The sequence below is a fragment of the Carassius auratus genome, unplaced genomic scaffold, assembly GCF_003368295.1.
Source record: "Carassius auratus strain Wakin unplaced genomic scaffold, ASM336829v1 scaf_tig00216042, whole genome shotgun sequence".
Classification (NCBI taxonomy): domain Eukaryota; kingdom Metazoa; phylum Chordata; class Actinopteri; order Cypriniformes; family Cyprinidae; genus Carassius; species Carassius auratus.
Genome location: NW_020528375.1, coordinates 1 through 9,291, shown reverse-complemented (window position 1 = coordinate 9,291; position 9,291 = coordinate 1). Strand labels below are relative to the sequence as shown.

The 9,291-nt window shown below is 38.2% G+C and overlaps 1 pseudogene; it reads right to left on the bottom strand.

Annotated features, from left to right (window-relative positions):
* Positions 1 to 2,736: 2,736 nt before the first annotated feature.
* On the bottom strand, positions 2,737 to 2,850 carry LOC113096938 (uncharacterized; annotated as a pseudogene).
* Positions 2,851 to 9,291: the final 6,441 nt, after the last annotated feature.

Below are 9,291 nucleotides of genomic sequence, written 5' to 3'. Positions count from 1 at the left end.
CTCTCGCTCACTTCTTAAGACCATATAGATAGTCTTACAGCAGTGTGGAGTTGAAATTCGATGTGTAAATATGCTTTAGAAGTGTAAACATGTCAACCGCGATTTGCATGCTAAAAACAAGTGATGAATGAATGGGCTGTTTTTGGTTACTACTTTTACGAGGGCTGCAGGGTCTATAAACATGTATTTAAGCCCTCATCTGCTTTTAGTTTTACTCATTTATTCATGTTTTACTGTACCAGATGAAACATGGAGAAGATTATCCCTGGAAATTCTTCCAAAATGTGATCAGACACTTTAGTTCACTTCTTATGACCATGAAAGAGATAGTGTTACAACAGTGTGGAGTTGAAATTCGATGTGTAAATATGCTTTAGAAATGTAAACATGTCAACTGCTATTTGCATGCTAAAAACAAAGTGATGAATGAATGGGTTGTTTTTGGTTACTACTTTTACTAGGGCTGCAGGATCTATAAAAATGTATTTAAGCCCTCATCTGCTTTTAGTTTTACTCATTTATTCATGTTTTACTGTACCAGATGAAACATGGAGAAGCCTAGACATCGGTGCAGCGTGTGCCACAAGACTTTCACTGAAAAGTCCAACCTGACGAGGCATCTGAAGATCCATGCCGTCGCCAGGGAGACCTTTGACTATGATGTCTGCAGGAAGAGCTTGACCACCAAATCATCGCTGGTCAGCCATCAACAGCAACACCAGTACCCCAACATCGTTATGTACCGGCAAGGAGAAGCCAGGCTGCAGTGTACAGAGGCAGCAAAGTCTGTGGCAGAGGCCCCCAGCACCGTTGATGACCCTACATGGCTGGATCCCAAGATACCTCCTCCTCAAGATGCTGAAGAACCGAGCGCCGGCCAATCAGCTCACCTCCCCCAGCAAGGTCACGGCTTCTTTGAAGGGACAGTATAAGAGGATTGCAGACCGAGTTCAAGATGACCCCATCCTCGGCGGTCTCGCCATTCCACTGCTCAACTTGAACGCCAAGTCCATCTCGACCTTCGCTGCCAGGGAGGAGAAAAAGGCCAACTACGGGGCGACGGTACTGCCGAAGGTGACGCCTCACCTGAAAGTGCTGTCGGACGCACCGTTCCCGGAAGCTCCTGCGCTACCAACATCCCTCCCACCGCCAGACCGGCCTCAGGTCCAGTACCAGCACGTTCATCATGAGGCTGGAAAAAGGCGTGGTGAGAAGCGGGGGTAAGTTGTCATAAGCACTTTGTTTCACCTGTTGGCTGTGGAAAGCAAATAGCACACACATCATATCAATACTCATTAAATGTGTATTTTATTTTATTTCCAGATTATTTGTTGAAGAGCCAGAGCCTGTGCCTCCTGTGAACTGGCCCGTTCAGCCCATGGTGTCGTCCTCCTCCACTCGGCCAAGGCCTGCTGCGTCCACCCACCTCCAGCCAAGGGCTGCTGCGTCCACCTATGGACCACCCCCTGTGTCGGCAGCACCCATACTGCTGGTTCTGTGTAAATAACTGTGTAAATAACGTACCTGTGTGATGCCACTTCTCCTGTGCCATCTGTAGGAGAGAGAAAGAGGCTTGTTTGTTTGTTAGATTGTACTTGAAGCACTTTGAAACACAAACAAACAAACACAAACAATTTATATAGTTCAAAAGTTAAAAAAAATGCACTTTCCAGTTTTACTTTAGAATGTTCTTGTTTGTTTTTTATTATTCTTTATGTTGCTCTTAAAATGCACTTTGTAGTATCTTTTTTTTTTTTTTTATACAAACATGTTCTGGCCTATGTTCAATATCAAGGCCAATCTTTAGCCTTAATCAGTTCTGATCTAACACAATCAGTTTTCATAACCCTTAAGTGATTGTTCATGTTCAGATAATCTGTGTTTTTTTCGTGTGTTGTTTGTATGTCTTTGTCTGCTTCATGTTTAACAAAAATTTGCCAAAGAAAACACTTTATTTGTTGATTAGTGACCTGAGTCTTTGGATAATCCTGTTCTTTATTGGGCTTGGGCCTGTACAAATCAAAAGTTTGTGTTTTTAATTAAGTGTTTTTGATTATTATTAATGTTATTTATGTGTGCGTGTCCTTGTGATGTTTGTATGTCTGTCAGCTTCCATGTTTAACAAAATGTTTGCAAATGGTAGTAAATGTTTGTCTCTCGTGTTCTCGCTCGTAGATCTGTACCTTGTTGTGGTGAGCGAGCTTTAAACCAAACAGATCTTGTTTACTTGTGTTTTCATGCATTGCCTTTTAAATGAAACACAATCTGGGTGAAAAATAAAAGTTGTAAAAGTATTTCCAGTATTTTGGAGTCTCTGAATGCTTGTTTTTTTTTTTTACACTATCCCATCCCTTTTGAAACCCATCAGAGCAACTAGAAGTCCTTGTTTCTTCTCCGTCACTACCAGAGGTGTGAACACACCCCACCGTGCGCTTGCTGTACCCCCTGGGTGGTCACAAAAATGAGTTCTGTGAACGGCTCTGATGTCTTTGATGATGTGTACACATATTTCTTAATTCAGCCCAAAAATGTAACAATTGCACACTTTTCCACTTGACCATATGAATATCATCAGCTACATCAACTCAAACTATGAAAATAATAAAACAATCAGGATTTCAATAAACTATGCCTTGTACATGACAATTTCTGTAAATAACACTTTGACCACCAGGTGGCACCATCCATTTTGATCATTTTCGATCCATCCCAGGTTTGAGATATATGTACTTGGGGGGGTCATGAGCCATTCCCAGGCGGTCTCCCATCCAAGTACTAACCAGGCCCGACCCTGCTTAGCTTCCGAGATCGGACGAGATCGGGCGTGCTCAGGGTGGTATGGCCGTAAGCGAGTACAACACTCAAGAGCGAGCTATTTAAAGAAGACACACCAGCAGGCCAAACAGAAAAAGACCCTTTTCCACTCAAGTGTTTTCAAGTCTTTTAAAAGTCTTCTCTCTTTTTTAAATAGGAACTAAATTAAGGGAAATAAATAAGTAACAAAAAAATACACATTTTAATAAATACATACATTCAAAAGTCAATGTCGCGGTGACGCACTTTGTGTGGAAGTAATTGGGGGCGTATTTTTTACTTTATCATCAGGAATGTCATCTGGTTCATATAAAACAAAACCAAACCAAAAATAAAATAAAAAATAAAAGTAAACAAATATTGCAGTTAGGCACTTTAAATTCAATGTAATTTGGGGTGAATTTAGTGATTTATAAACAGAAATTTCAAACATGGTTAAATTAAATTAAATTAAAACAAAATGTTTAAATGAATTAAGAAAATTAATGTCAATGAAAACAATATTGCGTTGAAGCACTTTGGCTGGAAGTAAATAGGGGCCTATTTTTGAACTTTAAAATCAGAAATGTAAGCTGGTTAAAATAAAATAAAATATTGTGGTGATGAACTTTGAGTGCAGGTAATTTGTGGTGAATTTAGTGATTTTAAAACAGAAAGGGCATGCCTATATGTTTTACTAAAATGAATAAATATTTGCTGTCGAGTTTAATGCTTTTTTTTTTTTAGATGAAAAACTCTTGTCCTGTTTCCAAGTACTGAAAACGTGCCAAAAAAGCTGAAATATTTAATTTGTTTACTTGCAAATCATTTGACCACACACCAGCATCATTGAAACATGAACATGAGAATGCGTTTGTTTGTTTTTTGAAAAACTAACTTTAAATCTAAGAGGGTACATCTCCTGTGTAGTTTACCACTAAGGGGTACGGATGACAATCAAATTTGGGAAGCTCTGTCTCAAGCTGAAGAGAGGAGCGTCATTTCCAAAAGAGCATGCGGTACTCAAGAGTTTGTAGTAGAGAGAGAAAAGGCCTGTCTATCGCCTCCTGCAGGAGAAAGGAAGAATGACGAGGCTGAGCTGTCCTTTGTCACACCGGAAGCAGAAAGATGGCACAGAGAAGGAAAAAACACACAAAAAACAAGAAGCAGCAAATCCATTTAGAAGTGTAAAGGAACTAGAATGAAAGCTGAGCCTTGGACAAGCGTGTTAGCTCAAGGAAAAGCAAAAGCTTACAGCACCTGGTATTCCCAGGCGGTCTCCCATCCAAGTACTAACCAGGCCCGACCCTGCTTAGCTTCCGAGATCGGACGAGATCGGGCGTGCTTTTTTTTTTTTTTTTTTTTTTTTTTTTTAATTTATTTATTTATATTTACATTCATATACAAGCATACATTCAATTATGCACTTTTGTCAACCTTCACATATTTATCAGACCTCACCTCTCTTTTCTAAATTCAATTCTAATCCATTCAATGTATTTTTAATAAATGGATTATCTTTCCCTATCAACTTATCAAGTATCTGCATCTTCCCCTCACTCTTAAAGTATTCCTCTAATGTCTTTATATAATCTTCCAATTTCCTTTTAAAGCTAGACCACAAATCCCACTTCTTCTTTTCCTTTCTTGCGAAATTCCTTCTCTGCCATATTATAAACCTCCCAACAGTCAAGAATATATTTATCACATTCCGTTTTTCACAGTCTATGTTAACTCCAAATAAGAACATACAACTCCAGATTTGTTCATTCTCAATTTCATCCCCTTTATCCCCCAACAGTTCTTTTACCAAATTTTTCATTTTCAGTTTAAAAGCTTGTAACTCCATACATGACAAAAATATATGCAAGATTCCTTCCTCTTTTATCAAACACACTTTACACATGGCATTTTCGGTTAATCCCATTTTGTACAACTTTAGCTCTGAAAATATTATGTTATGTCTTATACAAAACTCTAAGTTTTCCATTCTCGCATCCATGTACCATTTTCCCAGATTTTTCCATAACATCCTCTTATCAAAATCGTTAAACACTTTTTCCCAAAATTTAACAGCCACCGGCTCTTTAAACACTAAATTCCTGAAAAACCCATAAAACTCTTTCACTGAACTTTGATTAAAAGAGATTTCTTCTCCCTTCTCTTTCATAAATACCTTCATCTTGTCCCCTTCATTTCCATTTCCTCCCTCAATGATCCTTATCCATTGTCCAGGGATTGCTTCCTTTACCTGTTCATATTGTTTTTCCAAAATTTTCACATTTACATCATCCTCCACCTCTCTCACCTCATCCACAATTGCTTGGAATGGAAAGAATCCTTCTTTTACTTCGTATAAAACATCTTTCACTCTCTTGAACCCAGCTTTAATCCACTGTTTAAAATACAGTTCTTTTCCTTTATATAAAACATTATCATTTAAGAACAAAGGTTGATTTAGCATTTCTTCTCTTCTTCTAGGCTTTATGCCCACATTTATTTTAAATTCTCCCCATGCTTCCAATACTTCTATATAAAATTCTGGAATTCCGAACATCATATTTTGCTTCAATTTCATCCATAAAATATCTGCTCCAATATTCATATTTCCACATTTGTTTAAAAACAAATTCATTAACTCTGGCCATTGTGCCTGATTTTCTTCACTCAAAAATTTTCTCACTATTTTAACTCTAAAACTCTTTTTCTTTAATTCTGGATCCTGCAAACCCAACCCTCCATCTTTCACATCTCCTATTATTGTCTCGTACGCTACCTTTGATGGTTTTGAATCCCATAGAAATTTCAAAACAGCCGCTTTTATTCTTTTACTTATCCACCTTGGCATCGGTGTAACACTCAACACATACCACATTTTCGATAGCATTAAGGCATTCAGTACTAACACCTTCCCCCTCAATATTAGTTCCCTCATTTTCCAGAAATTTAAAACTCTCTCCATCCTTCCAATCACATCATCCCACATCATATCCCTCATTTCTCGTTCATTTTTCCCTATCCTGATTCCTAACACCTTTAAGCCTTCTTCTTCTTTAAAAGGAAATAGGCTTTGAATGTTCTCCCCATCACCAATATTCATATAAACTGTTTTCTGTACGTTAATTTTGGCCCCAGATCCTTTGCAGTACCTTTGCAATATTTCCATTGCTTTTTTAACACTTTTGACATCCTTTACTATTAGTGTTGTGTCATCTGCGTATTGATATACTTTTTGTAGTTCTTCATTATCTCTTAAGACCACTCCTTTGATTTCCTTTTCCCCCATTATTGCTAACCCCAGGGATTCTGCCACTAAACTATATAATTGGGCTGACAAAGGACAGCCTTGTCTTATAGACCTTGAGACACTGAAAGCTCCAGTTAAAAACCCATTACATTTTATTTGGCTTTTTGCCCCCTTGTATAAAATCCTCAACCATTTTATGAAATTTTGCCCAAAATCAAACTTTTCAAGAATTGCAAACAAGAATTCATGCTCGACTCTGTCGAAGGCTTTTTCTAAATCTAGACTTATAACATATCCCTTTTTCCTTCCCTCCACCATATAGCTCACTACATCTCTTATACTACACACTGTGTCTGTAATATCCCTTCCTTCGATAGCATATGCCTGGTTTGTTTCAATAATGTTTGGTAGAATTTTCTTCAAACGGTTTGCTAATATCTTTGCTAAAATTTTATAGTCTGTATTTAGCATGGTTATTGGCCTGTAGTTTTTCAAATCATTCTTATCCCCCCTCTTCTTAAAAATTAATTTAATTACCCCAATCCCCATTAAATGACTTGTTTCTTCCTTTTCAAATATCTCATCATATACTTCCTTTAAAATTGGTGTCAACACTTCCTTAAAATGTTTGTAGAACTCCCCTGAAAGCCCATCTCTTCCAGGACTTTTTCCATTATTCAATTGCGTTATGGCACATTCAATTTCTTCTTTTTTTATCCCCTCATCACTCATTTTTTTATTATCCATATCTAATTTTTTCTCAATTTTCCCAATCAAAAATTCTTTTTCTGTTTTTTTCAATTTTTCCTTTGCTAAACAGCTTCTTATAAAATTCCGTTATTTCTTTTAAAACCTCTTCTGTTTCTTTTACCATCTCACCACTCTCTCTTTTGATCTCCTTAATCATTCCTTCTCTCTGTCTACTTTTTTCAAGATTAAAGAAAAACTTTGTACATTTTTCCCCTTCTACTTCATATTTTGCCCTGCTTCTTATCACCTCCCCTCTAAAATGTCTTTCTTCTATTTCCTTAAGCTTTTTTTCTATACTAAGATTCTTTCCACATTTTCCCCTCCCTCATTCAGAATATCTTTCAACTCCTTTCTTATTTTATTTTCTTCAAGATTCCTTACCCTCATCATCATTTTACCAAAGTTCTTTGCATACTTCCCAATTCTATATTTAACATTATACCACCATATTCGTTTATCTTCTTTGTACAATCGATCTTTCTGTTCTTCCTTTATTACTTCTTCTACTCCTTTTTTAAAAACTAATTTCCTTTAAAAATTCCGTATTTAGAATCCATAACCCCTGGCCCTCTCTTCATTCCACTCAAATCAATCCGCACCCATACAACTTATGATCACTTAATGACGTTTTTTATAATAAATATTATCCACCACATTCATAAAATCTTTTTTACATATTGCAAAATCTATTCTGCTTGCGCACATACATTTTTTAACCACTTGTTCTCTTGAGAATTCCCTGATACCTTCATTTCTTGCTCTCCATATATCCACTAAATCATTTTCTTCCATTATACTCTTCAGCTCTTTCCTCCCTCCAATCTGATTTAAAGACCATTCCCTCTGCTAATCCATCTTGCTAAAAAGTCCGTATTAAAATCTCCAATTATTACAAACCTCTTCCATTTTTTCCATACTAGTCCTCAATTTCTTAAAGAAATCAACCTTTTCCTTTTCTACAACAGGAGCATGTACATTACATAAAATGACTTTTTCCCCTCCACCATCCTCTATTTCCACCGCCAGACATTTCCCCTCTTCATCATTATACACTTCTCGTACCTCTTCGCACACCCCTTTTTTTATTAAGATTGCTACTCCTCTCCCTTTTCTTCCATCTCCATGATTGCATAAAACATCCCCTTTCCATTTCTTTTTGAACTCAGTCATTACATCATCCCTCCAATTTGTCTCTTGAATCATTAATACATTTGCCCTCTTACAAACTTCTTTCAGTCTTTCAAATTTCACTTGATCCAATAACCACGAACATTAATGGTTGCAATGCTCAAAAACATACAAAAAAGAATCCACCTCTTCTTCCTCATTCCCCATCGTCCCCCTTCGCCGACAATGTCTCATACCTATTTTGGTCCCACTCCACTCCCTTTACTTCTGTATCCCCAGTTTCCATTATCATCACATGTCTTTTTTGGCTTGCTCATGGTTTTGTTCTACCTTCAAAAGACGTCTTCTTGTTGTCCCCTTTTCCTCGACTTGCTTATTGACCTCCCCATGGTCTTCCTCCATCTCGTCCTGTTCCTCCTGGCTCTCCAAAGCTTCCTGTTCTTCTTCTTTCGCCACCAGATTCTTGCCCTCTTGTTCTTTTCTGCCTTCACTCCTCACTGTCCTTCCAGCTTGTTCCCCTTCATCTTGCTCCCTTTCTTCATTTGCTTCTCCTCTTCCTCCTCTTCACTTTGTGTTTCCTCTGCTTCCATATTGTTTTCCTCGTCCTCCTCAGCCCCCATCCAGCACTCACATTTCACCAACACCTTCTTACAGTCGGGGCATCTCACCGCATCACACTCTCTGGCAAAGTGTCCCAGCTCGTCACAGTCTCGGCACCTAAACTCGGGACAGTCTTTCATTACATGCCCCGGACCCCTACATAGACGACAGATCTTAACCTGTCTGTCATGTATCACTCTGAAATACTGTGCCCCCTCTGCAGTTTCAAAACGTGTGCTATATGGGAGAGAGGTGACGTCCCAAGGAATTTATCCCTGACATAGAGTTGTGATGCTCATACCTGGATATAGTCTACTTCTGATCTCCAATGTCGCAGAGACGCCCCACGTATTCAGCTTACTTTTGATCTCTTCATCTGTTATGTAACATGGTAGATGCATAAAGGAGACATACTCTCTTGTGCTTAAACTTCTCACCTCACACTGGGTTCCTTTGACCATTAAACCTTCCTTTAGGCTTTCACAGCAACTCTCACTTTCCAAAGTTATTTCAAATTCCTTATTCAATCTTGGCCTCACAGCCAATACTTTTGTCACTCCTACCTTTGCAATCAAAGCGACTATCACATCTTCTGCTTTCCCCCCCATCCACCTCTGCCACGTTACAATCATTGTTGCCTCCTTTGCATACTCTTTTTCTCGCTCTTGCATATTCTTCTCCCTCCCTTCTCCCTGATCCTCCACTTTGCACTCTCCGCTGCTCCTTCTCAAATTCCTTTACCTTGTTCCTTGTCCAAGCCATGTCCTTGTCAA